Below are 24,391 nucleotides of genomic sequence, written 5' to 3'. Positions count from 1 at the left end.
TCTCCACGCTTCCATAAAAGGGAAATTGTGAGACTTTCATTGTGTGAAAATGTCCACCACACATCCAAGGGGGCCTCCCAAATAGGTATTCTTAGAAAATGTTCTTTACTGAGAGCAGAGCTGAAATTCTAAAAAATGAAAAATTCAGTGGTGGACTCCAGGTGATGAATAGAAGAATGAGTTGAGAGCGACAGGGCTCCAGATAAAGCATCAAAACCGCAGGAGTAATGAATAAAGTGGATAATTTCACACTAAGGATTGATTGCTTGGCTCTAAAATGGAGAGAAAAGCATCAAATAATTGAGTTGAAAATGCAGGGTTAATTCATTTGAGCCAGGTATCGGAGAGTGAAATAAGCAGACAAATGGTCCAGAGCCTAAAAGCTTGTAAAGCTCTGAATTAAGCAGTCAAAGTGCCTCTTGACAATGCAGCCATTGCAACACAAAGCAGGCGGGTTAGAGAGGCCAATAGAGACGAGAGAGCTGGTGTTACTGAAGAGACAAACAATGCTGCCTGGAATTAAGTGACTCACGAGGGTTCGACCCCCTGAGCTCGCCGTGTGAAGCCCCCTGATGCTTGAGGAGCATCATTGGCTGATGGACAGCTGAGTCAAGCAATGGTCAATATAGAAGCATCAGCCATGTGGTGCGTTCAAGGCCCCCACTCCTCCATGTCATCTCTACTTATGCAGAGGTATTTCTTGTTTGCATCTATAGGTGTGTACTACAGTGTACTACAGTGTACTACAGTGTACTACAGTGTACTATAGTGTACTACAGTGTACTACAGTGTACTACACTGAATTGAACAGACGGAATAGATGTTCCGGCCGAATAGAAACACAGCAGAAATAGCTGGAATAGTATTGAAGGAAGGTGTCATTTTACATATTTGGTTTAGTGTTTGTGCTTCTAGCCGAAGATGTTTCATTCATTCTCCCTGCAGCCAGGCTCGGGGTCTTTTATGACCCCCGGTTCCTAGTGCGGCTTATTAAACTTGGTGAATTTGTCTGATTAATCATAGATGAGGGAAGCTTGTTAAATATTTGCTCAGGAGAATCACACACACTTTGGGAACTGTATTGTTGGAGCACTGACAAAGCAACATATCTTTCAGGAGTATCCAACTGAAAATGGCTCACTTATGCAAGCAATTACATTTGAAGTGACGCAAAGCGTTCGTCCTGCATAGTGTCTGTCTGTCAAGTGTCTCTTACCTCGGCAGCGGCTCTCCAGCAGGGCCCGGCGAGCTCTGTCTCGGAGGCACGTTAACACGCCGCAGACGTCATTCGAGGGGACCGAGCGTCTCTGGGTACGTATGAAACCAAACCAAATGGCTGCATATGTTTCACAGACCCTGCAGCCGCGCTCTGTGGCTCGATATCCGCTGTGACAGCCCCAAAGTCCCCCCCCCCGGGAGAGGCACCTCGATCTCAGGCTCGGTCCAACGTGAGGGAAGCCGAACAGTGGAGTTTCAGCTGGACGGCCTGGACACTATGTGGCTCAACGCTGAGGTTCGGCCACGTTCTTATTGGCCGTGGGAGGCTCAGGGCCGCGCCCCTACCGCACTCTCTCCCCCCCCTCGGTCACGGGGCGAGAGTCATTCACTACGTGACCTGAGAGGATGTCCAATCATGTCTGCACCCCACCAGATAAGATGCCTTTTGAGACACTGATTTCCTGCCTCAGCTGATTGATCAGCCATATTCTAACCAACGCGGCGCCTACAAGGAACACGGCTCAACTAAACAACACACATTGTTCACCTCGTCCACCTGAATGAAAGCTTTCAGAACTTTTCAGTGTTTGAGCCTTTCTCCCCAAACTCCCTGAGGTGCTATAAATGAGGACCAGGGCTTGGGAAAGGAAAGGCTTTGGTACACAGCTTATTGAAATAGTGCCTCTAAATTCTTGACACCGCTGAAACATTATTTCTCTTTGTTACATGTTTCATGGTGTTTCTTTTTTTTTTTTTTCCCAAAGGGCTCGAATAGAGGACGCAGCGCCACCTCCACTTGTGTGTTTGTTCCTGGGCCGACAAGTATTCACAACTGCAAGTGGAAGACTGGTAATGGAATTTGGGATCAATCACACGCACTACATCCTACATGTTAAAGTGGGCCAACTGGAAAGGGCACAGTGAGAGTGAGTGATGGAGGTGGTGGTGTCTGCTGATGACCCGCTTTAGTTCAAAGTTGGTAAACGCTGTTGTGGGGACGTTACAGAGTGATGATGCTTTTGAATGAATAGGAATTACTTCTATCTCAACGAGGGAGCAGATGTTCCCAGTGCTGGGTCAGTTTGCAGATCGGTGGTTACGAGCCACTGGTGTAAATGAACTGGTCGCTCCTATAAGAGTATAATAAGCTGCATTCACTGCCATATGTTGTCAACCATAAGAGGACATCCAAAGTCCTCAAACACCTCCAGTGTTCTTTGTTACCTGATTTTAACAGCATTGCTTTGTGCTGTAATCCCCATCACATCAAGTGCACAGCACGTACCTCCTATTGCTAAGATATTATTAAATCGTTTCTATCTGCCATGAAATAAGAGCATTACGTCTTAGTTCTGTTACAAAAACAGCCACAGCGGTGTAACCAGGAACCTGATGAATTCTGCACTGCCTCCATCCTCCGATACACTGCATGTGATTGTGAAAGTGACCGTTACCTTTTGTCCAGGCATGGCTGGTGCAGATGAAAGTTTGGTGAACCAGGACGGGGTCATTAGGGGTCAGCGTAAGGGCTCCAACACATTTCCGTCAGTGGCTGCGGTGACAAGAGAGCTTTCCACCTGCTGCAGTGTCCATGCAGGCCTCATGCAGGACGGACATGTCCCGCTGTGGGACGTCACCGGGAGGAGACTTTGGATGTTTTGTTGCATTTCAATGTGCGCCACAAAGAGTGAAAGGAAACTACAACCCCAAAAGGGCCTCCTGATAAATAACTCGATCACACGGTGATTGTTTTGATCCTTTGTTTACGAGCCTCCTTCCTTTCTGTCACACATTCTGCACTTCAAACACTACTTTGTGCTGTCACACACATCCGTGGACAAGACTTCCGGTCATTAAGGCTGCAGCCGGGCCTCACAGAACCCACGGCGCTCCCCTCATTTCAGGCTCTGGGTGGTTTTTTCATCTCTTTTTTCTCTAGCAGTGGACTTTCTATGGTAAATGTAAGAGTCCTAGTCTACTTACAGCTTGAAACTCAATGTGTAAAAGGTGTCCTGCTGAATGATCTTGTTAAAATGGTTCCATGCAGCGTTTCTTCACGTAGTATCTTTCGTTTTACATGGACTATGCCGTTTTTTCCCATTAAAACGATTATTAAGGCACTACATCTTTTCCGCCAAGAATAATATCAAACGTGTAGATAGAATATAATCAAGGCTCCATAACAGCAGCAGTAGGAAAGAAAAAGAAAACTTATCTAGATTTTGAGCAAAGGATTTATCCTTATTTAGAGTGTTTTTTTCTTTTTTAACATTATCTTTAGCATCATCTTTTCTCTCTTTTATCTAAAACTGATTTCCTGCAGCTCAAACATCACATTTTATCCAAGGGGGTCATTACAGATTAAACTAATTTAAAAATATTTTATTTTTTATCAAATCTAAAACACACACACACACTCACAAAATAAAAAAAAAACGTTTAATAAAATAAATTAATCTGAAACTGTGGGAAATGTTCGTTTAAGTACAGATTTTTCACACTATGGATGAAGTACCTATGGATGAAGTACCTATGGATGAAGTTCCTATAGATGAAGTACCTATGGATGAAGTACTAATAGATGAAGTACTAATAGATGAAGTACATGTTGCGTCATCCCGTGGATGCTATTGTTTGATGTAAAAAGCCTTTTAGGAAACGAGGTGAGGATCCCTGCAATCCAAGGCTCAGGGTCATAGGTCATATTATCGTCTTTTATACATGAACAATATCAACACGTTGTGGCTTTAACATGAATCATTCTAAAACAAAAGGAGCATTAATGACAAACTCCAAAGCAATAACACGCGCCCTTGTTTTCATTCATGTTATTCATGCAGTCACTGTAGCAGCTCTACATAATACACTTACAAAGGTCACGAGAACGTTGATTTATTTTGTGACTTGCATTTTATGATGGAAACGCGCGTGCATCCCCGAGGGGGCTGAATGCCCTCAAACCCCTCCGTCTGAAGCCACCCCATGTCGTCAGCATGTGGCTTTAACCCCCCACTTGTGGCTGTAGCCCCTGAGGAGTCTCCAGGGCCGGAGAGCGGGACGTGGGGGGGGGCGGCAGTGAGAGGAGAGCAGTTCTGCTACTTTGCCCGGCGGCACGCAGAGCCGACCTTGAAGGGAACGGGGAAAATTGACAAGGGGAGAGCGGTAACAAGGGCCAGCCATATATCAGGGAGGCAATTTGGAGCGGTTTATCCGATGAGGGTCAATTCCTGCTGCAGTGCCATAGATCAGAGTTTTCAGGCCCGAGCGGCAAAGAGGTCGGGATGGATCCATTTTGGAATGATCAAGCTGCTGCTGATCAAGCCCCAGCAAATCATCCACGCACAACACGGACGACTGGGGTAATCATGAGGATTTGTGATGCAGAAACGCGCGCATCAGTAGATTTATCTCCTGCTATTTGTGGCCTTGACGCTCTGGCTCTTGTCCAAATCAAATATTTTTTAAGAGCCAATTTCACAACGTTCCTCTCAATGATTCTACATATCAAGGACATGTACCGGCTTCCTCGTCGAGGGGATACACGCCTTGATGTCATTATTATTACCGGCATTTAAACTGAACATGCTCATTGGTGGCCAAATCCTATTCCTCCCCTGCATAGAAAAGACATCAAAGATGTGCACTAAATCTGTCAGTGTGCCACCGCGACGCCGAGAGAGAGTCATTTAACAGATGCCTTTACTCATTGTCTGACCTTTTCCTATTGCCGCTGCTATTTCGGATCACTGTCTTTCTGCACCTCTGAGAGCGGCCAGATGGCAGGCCCATCGAGTGATACATTTGAGAGACAAGTGCACCGTCACAGCGCCGGTCCCGTTGGCTCGGGCCCCAGCTTCAGTGGATGCTGGAATGAGAACATAACTCCAGCATAACGTTTGAGTTTCCCTTCATTATCTCCTCCTCCCGTGTTGCTAACAGCCTGAGCTTCTCATTTCAGACCAATAAAATGGAGATGACGTAGGACGTCCACATTCAAATTGTTCTAAATGGGGTATTTGGAGGGAATTGGGGCGTTTCTGGATTACAATTCTCATTGTAAAGCCAAATAATGAGACTTGGAAGAACATAATATAATAATAGGAGGACATCTTGTGGACAAAGTTCATTTTGCAGAGTATGGTATGGAGTGTAGGTCGCTTTAAAATGAGAGGAAATGCTTACATAATTGTAAATGTGCTGATATATGATTATTGTTTGGGCCTTCACTTCCATAATAAAAGGCCAAAAGAAATGGCTAAAGGAGTAGAATGCAGTTAAATCATGTGATTAGCTTTGCATTACTCCTATGTTTTGTATTCATTTGTATCACATGATTTGTGTTTCTGATATCTTCACCGCAAACATCAGACGTGGACGTTACCATGAATCAAATGCCGCTGAGGGGGAACGCCAACTTTCATGGCAATCCATCCAATAGTTGTCAAGACATGCCACTAAAGAAATGAGCAGAAATGTCAACCTGCTGGCGGCGGTCCTGGACCAGAGCCTCAGGGACCAATGGGATTCATCCTCTGGGAACCATGACAGCCTGGGCTGCATTTCACGCCGGTCCTTAGTGCGGCCAAATAAACAGTTCCAAAACAACAATAACACTGGTGTAATACATTCAGCAGCTATTTTAGTGGTGAACGTACAGTTTTAATCCCCTTTCTATCTTAGTATAATTCAAATCGATGACTCATTCATTACGCGTTGGTTCCATTAATGTCTCTGCAATGCCACGGCTGCATCACAAGCGTTTACTCTGAGTTTATTCAATCCATTTATCCATGAATTCATGACCACATAGCTTTGTCAAAGACTGAAGTATGTGTATAAATATGTATATATGCTGGCTAAGGCCTAATGAAAGCTCAACAAAATCAAATCAAGAGCCAGAAATGGTCGGATGACTCAGGCCCATCACAGGAGGATATTTATTCAGCTCCAGTCGGTTCCTGCTTGTACAGGCTTTTCACTGTATGCCGTCACGGAGCAGATATACTACACACTCGTCACATGCACCCGATCTTCATCTTATCTGCACTCTGCTCATTTTCCGCTCGAGGAAGTTGGTGAAAATTGACTTAGAATTGACTCCATGCAAAGTGGCTGCACGCTGCACTCACCCGGTTAGACAGAGGGCATCGGCGTGTGCCACAGGTACCAAAAACCATTAGTCTGCTGAGGCCGGCAGATGAGTTTGAGATGCAGCTTTTTCCGTATGAATGCTGCTTATGTTCAAGTAAAATGGTGGATTGTGCAGCCAGAGTTCAACTGAAAGACAATTTGTAGACTCTTTAGAAGAGAGGCCCTTTCCTCCAATGTGTAGGTGTCCTTCTTTGTATATAAAACACAATCTTGAAATACACAACCAATTCCCATGTTGTTCTTCATTTGAACAGCCCACTCGTTACACCGTGCTCTGCAGCCGCCAGCACTGCAATTTGATGCATCAACGCAGCAGCCCCTCCTTTTGCAATGTGTGTTCTTTTTCTCTTTAGCTAAAAAGCGATAGCATGCAAAGCGGCTACATCCATCATAATAATTGTGCGCTTTTCGGAAAATGAAAATGCTAATTTGGAGACAACTGCTGAGAAAACAGAGTTTTAGAAAGTAAAGAAGCCTCTTATAGAATAGCATTTGCATTTCATACATCTGTTCCTACGACAAGTACATACAGTCTTTTATTCCTGCCTTACAGAACTTTCTGTGAATGCTAATTCTGCGATGCCTTCAGAAGCTTTGTCAGGAAAGGTATGTCGGCTCCCACTGCCTGAAAAGCTCCTAATGAATTATTAATTGGTGCCACCGCAGTTAGGGCATAATTTAACTCACCATTTCACAGTGATTTTATTAAGTACTACGGCTGGCTGGCCTGTCAAGTAGGAATCCATGCAATATTCATCAGAGAAAAAGATGCATGGGACAACAGCTCATAGCCGGAGGATTTATTTAGAAAAAGCAACAATAACATCAACAAACCCCCCCCCCACGGCACGCTTTGCAGCTCCTCCAGCGTGTGAGCAGGAAGCAGAGAGGAGAGAGGAGCTGTTCTCATACCCCATCACGCCGGCCGTGGCCCCCCAGGGAATATGGCTGCAGAGCGGTGCCCCCCCCCCCCCCGGCAGGCCAGTGAACACAGCACCACGCGGTCCTCCATGTGCAGACAGGTGGAAAAGGTCCAGACCACAAATATCCAATTATCAAGTAAGTTTAGACTATTAGATCATTATAAACCTAGTGGTGGGGAGCAGGCACCTCGCGCTGCTTCTAACCCCCCCCCCAAGTCCAGTTTGATGTTCGCATGAAAACACGTAAACCAACGTTAGGCCAACTAGCCCCCACTATGTGAGAAGGATCATGTGTTGGATTGAATTTCTCCTCCTAGTTCTGTGATTGTAATGTTTTACAGTAATTAAAGAATAAAAAGACGCAACGAAGAGAGACAAAGACGGCGGTTTAATTTCATAATGAATCCTCAATAGTGAGGAATATCTCATTATCATCATAATTTGACTTTAGGAGATTTAGATTAGGACCAATTCAAAACACGCTCTGTAAGCCCTATTCACAAGTTTTGCTAAAATGACTAAAAGCCTGTTTTTGAACACCTTGTCATTTGGAGAATAGCATTAAAAACACGTTGGCAACTAGGACTGAAACGCTTTTACATTTGATGACACGTGACATATTTTAACATTCAAACCAAATGCAGATTGATGACCAGTGGACAATGGCAGCCAGGTAGAAGGGACGCAGTGGACATCTGTATTCATGCAGCAAAGGCAGCAGGGATGAAACTACACGACAAATGTCTGAGGATCACAAATCCAAAGGGGAACTTCCCTCACACCATTTATGCTTGTTTGCGTCAATGTTCAAGAAACAACTCAGAATTCAACAACAATGAGAGGTTATATTCAATGAGCTGGATGGAAACATGAAACACATTGTATGAAGAAAGCAGGTCATGCATTTGGGGTTTTCTGGGAATGTAGAACAGGAGACAAAAATATGTTTCTCTTTCAGTGAGCACCTCTATAAAATCAGGGTAAAAGCTGTTCTGTGTCATCAGATTTTTCATGAAGGACCGCGTTTCGTTTGAATTGCATCATCCTTTATTTCAATGTCAGGGTCTGACTCTCTGCTGGGAGATGTTCATTCCTGCTCCTCATCAGGAGAACGAGGCGGATTCGATGCAACTTGGAACACAAAAGGTCATTCTAAAAAAAACCCACTTGTTTTGTGTTGAAGTATTTTCGCTCCTTGGAGATACACAATATTGGGGATTGGTTGCTTCCAGCCTTAAACATAGCAGTCTATATTCCAAAAGATGCTGCTGACCTTAAATCCATTTAACATCAACAAACCACATGATGGGTCTGAATCTAGAAGTTAATCCCCACTGTGTGAAATCTGATGCATTCATCCTCCTACTTTCACACTCCCAATACACATATCTGGCCTTTTGAGTATCAACCATCATTCATAATCCGTGTGCTTCACTGTACGACACACAGTTCATTTACATTAAAATGTACTGGATCAATTTTTTATCAAAATAACGCTATCTGATCCCAGATTGTCATTAACACAAAATCCAGCCATTTGAGTCTCAACATCAGCTTAATCTCATATTGCAGATATTTAATGACGCCGTAGTTCACAATGCTCAATAGTTCCCTTCTTACAGGTTCCTTACAGGCTATTACACTGCTGCTTATATGCTGCCCACATCTGCTTTATACTGTATGAAAAGAGGTTATTATCTGTGCCTGAACAGCATTACATTCACATCATGGAGAATGGAGTATTCATTTCTTTATTTGTTTTGGGAGCAAAGATGCTTCATAAAAAGGTCATGCGCTGCTGGCCGGAGATGTCAGCGCTGATGCAAAACTTGCATATTATCTTGCAATTGCAGTTCCCATGAGTTCAGAGCAAACAATACGAGGGCTTCACCGCTGATAGAAGGAGGCACGAAGAGCACGGAACAATTACAGCTGTTTAATAAGGATGACTGTCAGGAGCGTATATTACGGCCCTTTTATGGCCTGCGATAATGAAGGGGTGCACTATGCACTGAGTTAATGTGTTGCTTGTTGTTGAGGGCAGCAGGTTGTGCGATGCTCTCCTGCATTCACACTTTACATATGGGGTTTTACAGCAGAGAAACAACCCAATAAAGAACATTGTCTTAAAGCTCCACGGACCATCAAGGGGCTGCAACGACTCCTTTCCTTGTGCAAATTATTTTACAAATTATGTTTTCATATCAACCCAGAATAAAAAATAAGTGGGAGTGGGAGCCACAAGTCCGACAGGTGAGCAACGGGACATTTAACTGGAACCCAACTATCGATGGAAGTGATTTTACTGTTGCAGGTACACAGCATCAAACAACAATCTTTATGAAGAAAAACACTTTGTAATCGCCAGATTGAAACTGTGTCCAAAAAATAGAATATAAGCTTAAAAGACACATCTGCCAAAATGCAGAGAAAGACCTGCGAGTTTGGTCTTTAAGAATCACTGGTGCTGTGGCATCAACCCCTTTTTTTGTTGAGTAAAATGGAGCAATCATCTGTATCAAAGGCACTGATGAGATCAAGAGTGATTAAAACAGAGCCTCAACACCAGCAGCCAGCAGCACATCATTAGTGAGCTTAGTTTTGGTGCTGCAAAGGGTTTTAGAGTCAGATTAATTCAAATTAAAATAAAGTAATTCTCCAAAGCAGTTCCGGGGCATCTATTTCTGCTCAAAACCTCGGATAAAAGAACGAGGAGGAAAGTTGTTGACACAAAGAAGGCTTAAACAATGCACATGAGATTATGCAGGATTGTCCTCGTTCAGATACAGAAATGTGTTCAATATTAAGGAAAAAAAGAATACTACAATTACAGCAGCCAATAAACAAAGTGAACTGAATATTTGCATGCGTGCCAGAGACACAGGAGTTCCTAAGGCGAGCTGCAGACAGATGGAGATGGATGACAGCCACTGATTTACTTCATGTCCAGGGTTGCTGGTTCACATTCCTCGGTTACAAGTGAAAGTTCGGGTCGCAAAAGAAAATCTCCTCTGAGTGTGTCAGCTGGAATTGAACTGCGGGCTTAAGCAGAAAAGCCTGAGGATTGGATTCCGTTTATCTGCAGATGCAGATGGGAGGATTTGTGTGGCGTGTAAATGACAACAGCACCCTTCAAATAATGATGCCCGCTGACTTTGCATCAACGAAATGTAGGTATCATATAAAAATAGAGCTGTTTTTTGCACATCGGCTTCACTCACAACAACAACAACAAGGCGAGTACTAGTTTGGTTAAATCACTGAGGCTGGCTCTTCCATTGAGAACAAGGAGGGTCCACACAGAGAATGTGAAACATGACCACGTTGACTAGACTGGGAAACCGATCCAGGGCATCTGAAGAGTGAGATGGATCCTTTTCTCCGACATGTATTCCTAATTGTTGCAGTTACGTACGATCACAGGAAAGACCTCAGTTTGTTTGTGTTGTTCTTTGCAGTTTGTTGTCGACGTGCATCGGTTGTGGTGTTTAAACTGTGACCTCGTTGACCCCCGAAAGTTGGATTTCCCGTTTCGCTGCTGCACTTCGTGTTAGCTGGGAAACAATCCCCATTGCATCCCGTTTGGATCAGGGTGGACGATTAAGGTGTTCTGTGTGTACATTTGTCTGCACGCCGGACACAAAGAACACAGAGGACGCGTGGATTTACCAAACGGTCTCGGACCTCGGCTCCTTTCAAGCTTTCAATCTTAAGCGGATTGCAAAGCTATAAAATATTGGAGAAAAAAAGCCCAATTCATGTAAATGAATCCAAATTTAAATCTGACCGCTCAAACTGTGTGGTGTTTGAGCCAGATGTGCGTGCAGGGTAACATCTGTCCCCTGTGACAAATCACGTGGAAATTAGCCGGCGTTCTCCGTCTCGTTATAGCGTCATGGCGCCTATAGAGACGACCAACTGACTGAGAGTCTGTCTAATGTCACCTGTCCCCTCATGATCCCTCTGTGTGGATGTGAAAGCTTTTCTTGTTTCAGGTAAAATGTTTAAGTGCATGAGGGGACTAAAAAGACGATGTGAAGTGTATTAAATCTCACATGGATTTTAACCAGATATCACAAACCAAAAAATAAATATACAGTATCGTCAGCAGATATTTTTAACTGTCAAATCTCTAAATCGACCTGAAATATCAGTCAAGCTTAAGCTCCCGTGACGGTATCTTACTTCCCCACAACATCTAATCTCTCCTTTCCTGCAGAGTTCATTTGATTTTCCAAAGGTTGGAACTGTGCAGTGAAGTGGAAACAAGTGGAAACCCAAGTGAGCTCTGCCTGTTCGACACAGAGAAGATGTGTCTTCTAAGCACAAGTTAGATTTCAGTGACAACAGAGGGACACAGATAAAGACTGTGTGTGCGTGTGTGTGTGTGTGTGTGTGCAGGGATCGAGTGAAAGATTAAAAATGGCAGCGCGATGGGAGGGAAACTCGGCTTCTTAAATGACACTTATTTTAGGAGCATTAATTTAATGTCGGTGCTGGTTTCAGAAGGCGAGAATAAATGACGCTGACCTCCTCCTAAGTGAATTAACGCGGGTGATTGTAGACGTAATTGCTAATTAGCATGACTCACTGCTTGTGCAGCCTCACAGGTGGATCCTTTTCCCCCTCAGAGGGTTGTAAAAGAGAGAAAACCTCATGAACAAGGCCATGAAATTAATACCAACTTTTTTTCTTAAGTGAGTGAGTGTGTTTTTTTGGAGAACACTTATTTTTAATTAAGGGAAAAGTAAGGAACTCTTGATGTGCACAGAAGGAGCTCTGCACCAGACGCAGGGAAAAGATTGAATTCCCATCTCTAGAAGTCAAGGGAATCATTTTTCTTTTTGACAGCGTGGCCACAGACGCTATTCTTCTTAATATTTGGCTGCACGCACGATCTCCCCAAACATCGAATTCTTCAGAGAGCAAATTCTAATGGGAGACACAAACAACCCCTTTGACCCTTGACCTCACGATCTCATCCAAGAGAAAAAGAGCCCAAAGCACCACTGCTCTCGCCGTCACTCTTTTGGGGGATAAGTGAGAACTTTTGTTTGCTTAAATCAAAATCCAATAGACCGGCCCGGCAGTACCAGGGGCACGGCTCAGAAAGACACCCTGGACTTTTCATTAGCTTATTAACCTTTAAGGTAAGGGGGCTGTGATCCAGAGGTGGGCATGGAGGGGGGCACCACCAGATGACTCATGCAAAGAGACGACAGAGACAGGTGGAGGGGCTGGGCAGGTGTTTCTGACAAAAACAACAGATGTTTCAAACGTTGAGTCCCAGCGTCTCTGTCTGAAAACACGACAACAATACTAGAAAATGCAATTAGATCGGCAGCATGGCGTCGATTCCCCTGAGCCAGGTTGTAAGAAAGGGAATTTGGGTTTTTTTTTGTATGACGTTATCACCGTGCTGTTAAATCATTTCTATTTGGAAGATTTGCCTTTTGCAAAAGCAGGAACGAACGCAGCATTTTACAGTCAGGATGATCGGATTCGTGCCCAGCTGTTTTTCACTTAAAGCTGACATCGAACCCATTGAATCCCTTTGGAGGACAAACCTCTAGTTGGGAAACACATGCTTGTTGTTTTGTGTGTGCGAGATGATGAGGGAAAACCTCCCATCGCCACAATATGTGCATCTTTGTGCATCTTTGTGTGTCCCAGAGGAAACAAATATACAAACAATAGTGAAAGCCAGCAGAGATCCATCAATCTTTAACCACAGACCATCATTTAACCTTCATGCCCAATTTCATCCACATCTAAAGTAAGAACCTGACTCTTTTCTTTCGACTGTACACCTGCATCACGAGCACGACGGCCCCCGCAGAGTTTCAGGGAGCAACAAAGGAGTTCCACTTTAAATAAAAAATGAGCAAAGCGAGGGAAGTTTCATTATTCATCTCACACTGGCATTGGCAGCTCCCCCGCTTCCCGGTGGGGGCACTATGAAATTTCAATTGGCATCATTCGATGTGTTCAGTTTTAATGTCAATATCGCACACGGTCTTCAGCAGCCTTGCAGCCTCCCTTCTGACTCCAAGGAACTTCAAAGGAGCACTTCTCTGAATCCCTCAGTCTTGCATCAAAAATGTTAACCTTGGAGGAACGTTAACTACTCGGTCGTGTACGTTCCCGAATTCCAATGAAGATTCTGATCATCCAAGACGAGGAGGGAAGGAGGAGTCAACCGTCCCCTCCGCCCATCGATCCGCCCAATCTCCCCATCTGTCCTCCTTCTCCCCTTGAATCCCCAACGCCGTCCACTTTCATTTGATTCAGCTGAATCCTAAAAAAATGAGGAAGCAGGACAGATATCTAGTGTGAGGACACACGAGCCGAGGTCCCGCGTTTACACACTGTGACGCACGAGAGCCTTAAGATCCTGGAAGGTGAAAGAAACTCTCGTTCGATGTTGTCTGTAGATGAAAGGGACAAATAAAATGTAAGAAGCAACAACAACCACAACAACAACGCGGCGCCGAGGCTGCCGCTCGCTGGGCCTCCGTGCCGAGCTCTCGTGGTTTGGCAGCGCCGCCGGCGCCGCCCGGGTGCCAAGGCGCCCGTGATGCTGCCAGAGCTTTGGAGGTGCTTTCAGAGCCGCGCTGGCAGTGCGGTTTGTGCAGGTGCTGTACGTAACGGTGTGTTATTGAGACGGTATCCTACGGCAACGTCTCGTGCCAAGACACAAAGTCCCTCAGCTATGATAATATTTGCCATAATATTTCATTAATATATTGTTTTTTGTGTACTTGTCAATATTTACCAGTTAGATGTACATACTGGAGCTGGACAAAGCATGGTTAATAAAATGGTTTTAGCAGACTCTGCAGGAGCTAATTTTCATTTTAATGCCCTCAAGATTTTTCAATTCACAAAAGCTGGAGTAAGCTGTATGCTTATGATTTATGAATCAGGTAAAAAATCCCCCCCCCCCTCCAAAAAGAAATGCTGACATAGTGGAAAAGTAAATCTTTGTTGCAACAGTAGCATTAGTAACTATTCAATATATCTCAGGGAGTGGCTACATGCTTTAACTTTGAACCAATTGCATCTACAGACACCTCCATGGAACTGAAGAAGTGCCCCATCTGCTGGAGCTGCTGAAGGGCCCACGGGTCAATAGAACTCTGTCCGCTTGTCAGGCCGCCTTTATTTAATTAGAGTTAAAATCCCTGCAAAGAGAAAGGGAGAGAGTGAGAGAGAAGGAAAAACCTTCCCCACTTCTCACGGAATACAAGGAGGGGTTGGAATAATCCTTATAACGTTCGTCTCGAGCAGCTGGGAAAGGCGTTAAAACATAATGCGAGCTGTCCGTCTGATAGACCGGTGAGGGATAGATAGTCATCATCAGCGCCGCGCGCTCAGAACACCCACACAGCCCCTCAACCCGCTCATTTACAGAAGGCAGCGGCGGGAAGGAAAATGCCATTAGTGAGATGGGTAATCTGTTTCTGGAGAGGAATCAAAGATCATAATTGGATTTTCTTCCAGGCCGCTCAAAGCTTTTCACAGCGTCGGCCCACTGTCTCATTAACGATGGTGAGCCCACTGACCTGGAGCTCGGTGGAAGACGGCCTCCTCCACAGGTGCCCACCTATAACTTAGATTGCAGCGACGTGCCGTCATGGAAAAGCCTCCCGAGAGGTGGAACGAACGGATTCACAGCGTACACCCATTGAGTCAAAGGGGGAGGGAGGAGATGGAGGCACAAAGAGGGAAATGTATGACAAAGTGGGCCTATTATTCCTGACACCCCCCCCCCCTCCCACCCCTCCTCACACCTTAGGAACAGTAACTAAGGACTGCAAAGAATTGGAGGGATATATTGGTTTGGAGTCAGGGTCGGTTGTGTGTTTTCTTGCTATAATTGCAGCTAATAGTTAGCATCCTGAGCTAAATTGGCGGTAGGAGCAGGAAGCAGGTGATACTTCTGAGGTTGGGAGAACGAAGGCACATCGAATGCGCTGAAATGAACACCCACCAAGCGCAAACTTGGGACAGATTTCCATGTGGTGGGTAAATCTTGGAACGCTTTTAGCCAAACTGGCAGAATGCTTGTTCCAAAATAATCATGTAAGCATTAAACTGTGTCCCCTGCTTCCTGTGATGGAGTTTGACAGAAACCCTGTGAGCTCTACGCTGGCGAGATGAAGTGAAGTCAGCTGTTCCTTCACTTGTTAGTTGCTGCAGCCCATGAGGACATGTGACTACTCTCCACCTGCTGATTAAAGGAGGAGCCAGTCCTACGCTCAGGTAGAGGCTTTACTAAACTATATCTTATATAACAGAAAATGGCTGATATAGTAATTATCTGACAAGCAGCAATCAACACTAACACCAAATGTATATATTATATATTTAATGGATACAATTGTGTTTTTTTTCTTGACTCCTTTCTGCCACTATTGCGTAATTGCACTGTCCTTTAAAAACATATTCAATTTGATGTGTATTCATCGACAATGCGAAGGCAAAAGAATCTTCTAGTGAATCCCATCAGTAAGCATTTAGTAAAAGGTGTGTACGTGTGTTGGGCCACGTCTGAGCAGATGCTGCTTCTGCAGGTACAGAAGAAAGTAGCTATAATGTGTATAAGTGGTACCGATCGGCGGGGCTCTAAGAACGGCTGTAGTGGGGAGACACGCAGCGTTTTTACCGCCGTGTCATTTCTCAAACTGTTGTGTTCCCTCAAACTTGTGTTTTATGACAATCACACACTGGGCCACACAGCCGTCTGATGAGCACGTTCTGTGTCCTTCAGAAATCACGACGACCTGTTGAATTTGACCCGTTTGTTGAAAACATTTGATTCCACTCGTGCCAAACCCAGGCTGGACGTTACAGGATCAAACGGGTCCAGACAGGGAGGAGGTCCAACTCGCACTAAACACCTTCTAGTACTCGTTTTTTATCCTGGTTTTTTTCAGCTGGAATGCCAGAAGCTTCCGATTCCCCTCACAGATGGTGTGAAACGGCCACAGGGAAAACCAGTCAGTCGCATGTTTATTTACTCAACTTCTCCTAAAAAGAGTCCTAATCACAAAAAAATCAAAGAAGAAAGAAGTTTCTGAAGTTTCCTACTTGAATGTAACTTAAGCTAATGACATGCATTGACTGAATCCATCCAACGGCACGATTACTATTGATAATCCCAAAATACATGATGCTCCGGGACAGAAGGCCTGTGATGTGTGAGGAGCCATTATACTTCTACAGCTCAGAGGGTGACTCTTCTCTTTGTGCAGTTATATGCATCAGATTCATTGTACAATCAATGACTCGCCACCCTGTTCACAAGCGTGACTTAAGCTGGATTAGCTACAAAGGCCCAACCTTAACCACACTGTAGTTGCGATGAGCACAGAGGGAGCATTTGGCAAATGGGGAAAAACGTCGGCATCGATTGCATCGCTGGGATTGGCGGAGTTGTCTGGTATTGATGTTTTTATTTGCAGACAGGTTTGAGTGAACTAAACGACCACGGCGAGCGAACCAGAGCGCTTTAACGCGTGTAAACAGAACATCTGCAGCCAGTGGACTGTGGACCACCAGAACAGCAACAAGGCAGCCGATACAGGTCGTCTGGATCTGCACAAAGGTTTATTCTACTATTTCTACTCTTTAATCACATGGCGGTAGGCGGAGCCACCTGTAGTGGCCATTCAAGGTTGATTACAGGCAGGGTGTGATTTGCATTACCAGAGACTCAGCACTAATGAGACGCTGGTTTTGGGGCTTAATTGGATCGCTTCACCACAGTCCCTTATTGATATTTGCATGCCACAGTTCATCATTATAAGTAATGAGAAGATTATTCACCAGAGGTATCCAATTGCAAACTCCATCTGCAGCGTGGGGGGGGAGTGCTGTCCATGCTATGGCCCCCGTGGGGGCTGAGGGGGCCCGATGCCGCGCAGTGACAAACGCACACGGCCACGAACACGGTGCGCGGCGTTTCCACGTGTTGGTCATCGCAAGGTCACATCGCCGGATCAACAATACCGGAAGGGAAGCACAACCAAACCGCAGCCATCATTCTTCTTCTTTTTCCTCAGTTTTTAATTTAATGAGAATTTTTGCAATTTACCGAAAGAAGCGAAAGACAGAAACGAATACATTTAAAAAAGAATTTGCATTGCAACGCCGCCGTCTTTCTGTGCAACGTTATCACATGTGTCTCAGGGTCTGAGCACCGATCCATTCATGTCAGCATGTGTTTACCATTCCACCAAGGGGATGTTGTTGTTTACCTGCTCTGTGCTATTATTGCCTCTACACGAAATAAAGGATGTGCAAGGAAAAATTAAGCAAACATTTGCAGGGGAGCAAAATAAGGGGATTAAAAAGAACAGCTACCTGAGAGAAACGTAATCCGAAAGGAGAACATTTGCAACATAGAAGACTGGGGATGGAAAAAGGCTCCGGTTTTATACGGCTTAGTTCTTTTTTTTTTTACTCCATTCCACAGCCAGACGATGACAAATTCTCACAAAGCCATTAATCACGCTCACAGAAGACCACACATCGCCGCTATGATTTATATATGTTTCACCACAAAGACCAACCTGCAGCCCGGGAGCCCGAGCGACATGTCAATAAAAACCGTGGGACTAAACCTTTGACTCATTTGGGGCGATAATGAAACAAAATGTGCTCGTCAAAAACACGCTGGTCTAAAATGAGAAGGTAAAGCGCTTATGGAACGCTGTGCAGATGGCGCTTTTCCTGTGGGCATCGGAGCGTGGAAGCACTTTGGCTGGGTTTCAGAGAAATAACTTTCTATCATTAGAACTTGTCAATTAGCTCGGGGATGGCGGAGCATCTGCGTGACAAATGTTCTGTCTAAATTGTCATCTCATTGCGCATTTACGCGTGCTTCTACCTGCAGGATTCTTTTCTAAAGAGAGATCATTCACCTCGTTTAACGTTTTCATTCGTCTTTGTTGCGGAGGAGGAAGAAGACAAAGAAGTAGCTGCAGCATCAAAGACAAAGCTGTGCATTTTTTGATTCTGGTCTCGGTCTCATGCATGAGGCAGATCCATTTGGGTCTGACGCAGCACGTGCACAGAGCCGCGAGGGCTCCTCTTCATCCATCTGCCCTCAAAGATCTGAAATGAAACCCTCTGATGGGGAATACAGGGATCCTGCTATCACAACTGCAAGGTCCATAACCGCCTGCTTGGTGCAGTGTGAATCTCATTAAAACCACTTTCCTCTGCTTGATAGTCAGCTCTCAGGAATATGAAACGTTGCTTCTCAACAGACCCACAAGTTGCTGCTGTTGTTGTTTTAGCCCCGTGGAGATTTGTTGACATTCTTCCCAAACGCATCTTTGCCCCTGGGGGGGTGTTTGAGCTGATGGAAGGACGGAGAACACCAATGGATCGGTGCGCTCATTTCCACGAGGAGCCGTTTGTCGGACCACGTTGCCGTCGGGTCTTGGAGCGACCACGCGTCTCCAAACCGCGGCGTCGGGTCAGACGCGACGGCGCGGTTTGGAGACGCGTGGTCGCCCCGACATCTGCGGCTGTCGAAGCGTCGGGTCTCTCGTGACCCGAGCGCGGGGAGACGGGGATGCGCCCGGAGCCCTGTTTGACACCTCTGTGAATCTCATTACCATGAAGCGGGGTGGAGAGAGAAGCATGAAATATATAACAACGTCCCCCGGCCAGCTGCGCTGCCATCGCTCACGGTTGAGGTACGACGGGAGCCCCCGAATGAACAAGAACGTTTTTGTTTTGGAGAATTAATACTGAAAGTGTTTACACAAAACAACACGGTCGCCTGCGGGCTTTTGCTTCCCCTAAAGTGGTCGTGACTGAATCAAAGCGTGACGTCGGCTCTCGGAGTGGTCAGTGCAGCACAAACCTCCCCTGCTTCATTTAGTTACTCAGACCGGGCCTGAGTGACTAAATGAAGACGATGGCAGCTCCGGGCGAGGCCCGCCACCATCACATCCCACTGGACCACCACCACATCCCACAGAACCACCATCACATCCCACTGAACCACAATCACATCCCCCCGGACCACCATCACATCCCCCCGGACAACCATCACATCCCCCCGGACCACCATCACATCCCACAGAACCACCATCACATCCCTCTGGACCACCATCACATCCCCCCGGACAACCATCACATCCCACAGAACCACGATCACATCCCACAGAACCACCATCACATCCCTCTGGACCACAATCACATCCCTCTGGACCACAATCACATCCCTCTGGACCACAATCACATCCCTCTGGACCACCATCACATCCCTCTGGACCACCATCACATCCCTCTGGACCACCATCACATCCCCCCGGACCACCATCACATCCCCCCGGACCACCATCACATCCCCCTAGACCACCATCAAATCCCCCCGGACCACCATCACATCCCTCTGGACCACCATCACATCCCTCTGGACCACCATCACATCCCTCTGGACCACAATCACATCCCTCTGGACCACAATCACATCCCCCCAGACCACCATCACATCCCCCCAGACCACCATCACATCCCCCTAGACCACCATCACATCCCCATGGACCACCATCACATCCCCCCGGACCACCATCACATCCCCCTAGACCACCATCACATCCCCATGGACCACCATCACATCCCCCCGGACCACCATCACATCCCCCCGGACCACCATCACATCCCTCTGGACCACCATCACATCCCACAGAACCACCATCACATCCCTCTGGACCACAATCACATCCCTCTGGACCACCATCACATCCCACAAAACCACCATCACATCCCTCTGGACCACCATCACATCCCACAGAACCACCATCACATCCCACAGAACCACCATCACATCCCCCTAGACCACCATCACATCCCCATGGACCACCATCACATCCCCCCAGACCACCATCACATCCCCCCAGACCACCATCACATCCCCCTAGACCACCATCACATCCCCCCGGACCACCATCACATCCCCCTAGACCACCATCACATCCCCCCGGACCACAGTCACATCCCTCCGGACCACCATCACATCCCCCCGGATCATCTGCAGTAACAAGCTCCCTCTGCTCCCCTCATCTCGCCCCCCGCTCGCTTCTTTTATCTCACTCGGTGCTGGTTTTATATTCCGGTAAAGTGGACGTTTTTTTGTGCCGCAGTGGTACTTGAGGTGTATAAAATGTGAGCTATCGGAGCAGAACAGCTGATTAAAGGTGCATAACAAATGACAGATGTGGGGAAGATCCACTAATTGCGCTCATATCTAACGCTAAATAATTCTGCTCAAGATCTAGAAGACAAAGAAAAGCACCAATTAGCCTTTAGAAAATCTTAATGTGCATGCAAATCAGGTAGATTTAATAGGATTTAGTCAAACACCTGTGCAAACCCTTGGTCTCAGTGTAAGGGTGTATATTTCCGGGGAGTTATGTTACAGCCAATAAAATCAAAACGGAAAGGTCACAGATATTTCATCAAAGAAGGAAAATATCTCCCCGACGCTGCAGATGCTTGGAACGGTCCGACGCTCCTCCGGGTGCACCAAGGCATTTCATCCTGCTATTAACTCTGACATGTTGCATGGGTAATCATGTGAACCTCTCTCTGCGTCCCATTGGCTGCAGGTGTAATGAGGCATGAAAGCAGCGAGGGATCTCGGGGAAGAGAGGCCTGCTTCCTGCGATCATCTGGCAGAGGCTGCAAGAAGTGGCCATCGACGACTTTCCCTCCTCGCAGGCACCTCTACAAACGGCCGTTCATTCTCAAAGACCCTAAACAATGCTACAAATAGTTTTAGACAGCGGGTGAGGTCGGCATTAATCCGCCTTGTGACGATACGTGTCACTTTTCTCATCTCCCGGCAAGAAAGAGACTGTAGTTTCCAAAGCTCACAGTACCAAAAGCAGATGCTGCAATTAAACAAACAGTGAAATATCCCCCTCATTTCTGGAGGAGCCTGCGTGCCCACTGCAGCATGTGGGGTCAGTCTCCGAGGCGCGTTTAGCCCGGCCGCCTCATCTCCCCCCGTCCAATCTTTTCTTTTGTTTTCCGTCATGAAAAATAAATGAAACAGTGGCGTCATCTGCGGAGGCGAGCAGAGGGCCCTCTCGACTGAGGAGGCCTTCGGGCTCCGTCGGGCTTCCTCCACAGCGTTGTCATGGCATTTCAGAGTGAGAGCGAGGGAGAACACGGCAGCCCGGCACCGCGGCGGAATGACAATGGGAACAGGGGCTCGGGAGGGGATTGCTAATGCACACTGCCAATCATAGCAGTGTTGTTCTAATGCGCTGCGTGACGGACGGGTAATGGAAGCCCGAGAGCGGGATCCTCCTGAAGGACACCAGAGTTATTAGGGAAGAAAGGCAGAGAATTCTGCAAATAACAAAAAGGAAGTTTAATTAATGAAAGTGTAACCAAATCCGAAGAGTAAGACGAGGAGCCGTCTCAAAGTTCTGTACTTGTACATTTAGTACATTTCACTTGCTCCAGACCTGAGCGATATAAATTATAGCTTGTAATTAAAAAGACCACTGACAGCGTGCTATTATTTCCAGTTTGGCTGTTAATCTATAGTGAGCAGGGAGGGAACAACACTGCTGATTAGGAAGCAGAACAATGGCTGTAATGATGCTTAATGACGCAGTTGAAACGGCTGCCCTCAAGATGAATTCAAGCTGTGTTCGATCAGAAAGTTTTACAGAGTTTGCCGCCGTCTTTATTTTTCAACCCTCTTACACGGCTTTATTCGCTCAAAGGCTGCGAGTTCGGAGGGATGAGTTACCAGCCCAGGAGAGAGCCGTCAGGTCTTAATGAGTTACCTAACTTGGCCCGGCAGCGCGCTTCCTCTGATGTAGCACCAGCCCGAGATCTTCCAGGACTTAGATGTAATCCAGCGGTGGAGGGAGATTTGCAGGTAGACAGGCTGGAATCCTCGTTTGATGGCTTTCTTTCTGCGGGCAGAGAGAGAGACGTCAGCCGCCCCCTCGCGCAGTGACAAGAGGAGAAGCTGCCTTCGGTGGGGCTTTCTGACCTCACGCAAGCAGAACTATATGGAAAACGGGCTCGTAGACGTTCATAGATTTCGATAGATCGCAAAAAAAGTTTCTCAAAAAGTTTGCTTTTCTCAAATTCGTTGCATAGAATTAAGTTTATTTTCATTGTTGTTCAATCTGCGTCTGATTGTTTCCTTATTTGATTCATTTTTAGTGACACAAAAATGACGTCAGTCAGTTTCCCCCCAGGTCCCCAAAAAAAGTTAATTTCACGACTCAGCATTATTTAAATCAAAATGTCAATCAAATCTTGACCGATTTAGTCATAAATACTTAGATTAAAAAGAGAAGCCTCAAAGTTCAGGGGCAGCGAATGTGCTTTAAAAAAAAAAACGCTTCGTGGTGATTATGTTTAAAAAACAGATGCGTTTCCATCATTTACTGAAAAAACACAACTTTGAAATAAAAAGTGTTGCACAAGCAGCGGCTCTCAGAGGCCTACAACCAACATCTGGCAAAGTCTAAAAACTGAAGACACACCATTCATTTTTAAACTGTATTCCACTAATTACCATGATTCCATCTGGTGTTTTAACTGGACGTCAGACCGCACCTCTTTGAGTGGTTTTAGAGAACCGACTGTGTTCCCACTTGCGAAATGTGCAATTTTGAGGTAATTCTGATTAATGTTGAAATTAGTTAAGATAATCCTGTCCCTGGCGGATGGGGATGAACCCTTAAAACAGGCGCAATCCTTTCATTTGTAGTTGCCTGACGTATGATTTCTGTCGGAATGGAATCCTATTAGATACTCGGAGGTCTGGATAGTGGAATAAAATATGCAGACTCTGGGATAAGTGAGGCTTTAATATATAATCAGAATGCTTATATTGATGGTGATAACACCTGCATGCTGCAGCTCACGGGGCACAGCCTTTCTGCTTCTCTTTCACATGCCCCTAAAACGCTCCAAAAGGTGTTGACTTTTTCATTCCTCCCCCCCCCCCCCCCCCCCCCCCAAAAAAAGGTGTCACAGGATCTCCATCATCAGCCTAAATAAATCATAACCTTCGGGGGGATTATTCACACGGACGGCGGGTGATAATGGAGGAGACGGGGACTCCATCGGGCGCCAGCGAGCTGAGGCATGCGCCGCACGTTGGGCCTGCCAGGGAAAATAAAGTTCACGGGATCACAGTTCACTGCGGCGCTGTGTGTAATCATTCAGTGGCGGGAACCCGTCTGTCAGCGGCCTGACAGCTGCCTGCGCCGGTAAACGTGCCGACATCTGGGCCCTCCGCGTGACGGCCTCCAAACGAGGACTTTAGATTAGTTCCATGGGTGGTGGAGCATTTCGCTCGAGGTGAGCTCTCTGTGTCACTCTATACACACACACACGCGCGCACACACACACACACACACACACACACAAAAGCTTTACTCTCATCACCCCCTCTCGTTCCACCAGGCTCCGACTGCCACTGTGATTACAGATCATTAAAGGTTCTGTTGGCTGGATCTTTCCCGCCTGTCCGTCACGGTGCCCCCCGCGTCCCGCTGAGGACAATCGTCTCACAGGAGATCCACTCCTGGGGTTGTCTTTGTGCAACGGAATGATTCTGTGTAAGGGGTCGTTGCTACTCAACCTCTGGTAAAAGAGACTAACTCACATACTGCTAAAATACGCTCAATGCATCTAAAAAGGTCTGAGTGTTCATTCTGGAGAGACTTTGTTATAACAGGCATACCTAATGATCGGGGCTTGGGCTCCATCCTGCCGTAGGATTGACCAGGGCCCGGGATGCCGAGCCGAGATGAGGCAAACCCCCCCCCTTTGGGAGTCCAGACACTGGTGGTGGTGGTGGTGGTAGAGAAGAAGCTCCTGATGAGGTTCCCCTGTAGATTGGGGGTGTCAGGGGTGGAGGCGGGTCGCCTTTGGTGCGTGCTGGAATGACAACTGACAGCAAAAGAGAGAACAGTCTTGGTTGGCTGGTATTACCAGACCCCCCCCCTAATCAGCTGGCCGTGCACCCCCAGGGTGAGAGGAGGCCCCCAGGGAACGCCACGGCCTGACTTTGGGTAAACGCATCAAAGGAGAGT

At 46.3% G+C, this 24,391-nt stretch overlaps 1 protein-coding gene across 2 annotated transcripts in view; it reads right to left on the bottom strand.

Moving 5' to 3' along the window:
- slc16a1a (solute carrier family 16 member 1a) overlaps positions 1–24,110 on the bottom strand; it is a 29,796-nt gene extending 5,686 nt beyond the window's left edge. The window contains exons 1-2 of one of the 2 annotated variants that reach the window (XM_037489750.2): positions 24,040–24,110; positions 22,118–22,249 (exon numbers count right to left, since the gene is read on the bottom strand). The gene's annotated coding sequence lies outside the window, so the exon portion shown is untranslated. Of the gene's footprint in view, positions 1–1,216; positions 1,424–22,117; positions 22,250–24,039 lie in introns of those variants that run through there. The other variant, XM_037489753.2, reaches the window with a different exon arrangement.
- Positions 24,111–24,391: the final 281 nt, after the last annotated feature.

This window comes from Pungitius pungitius, chromosome 8, assembly GCF_949316345.1.
Source record: "Pungitius pungitius chromosome 8, fPunPun2.1, whole genome shotgun sequence".
NCBI classification, from domain to species: domain Eukaryota; kingdom Metazoa; phylum Chordata; class Actinopteri; order Perciformes; family Gasterosteidae; genus Pungitius; species Pungitius pungitius.
Note: the sequence above shows the minus strand (reverse complement) of the source record. Positions and strands in the feature narration are given on the sequence as shown.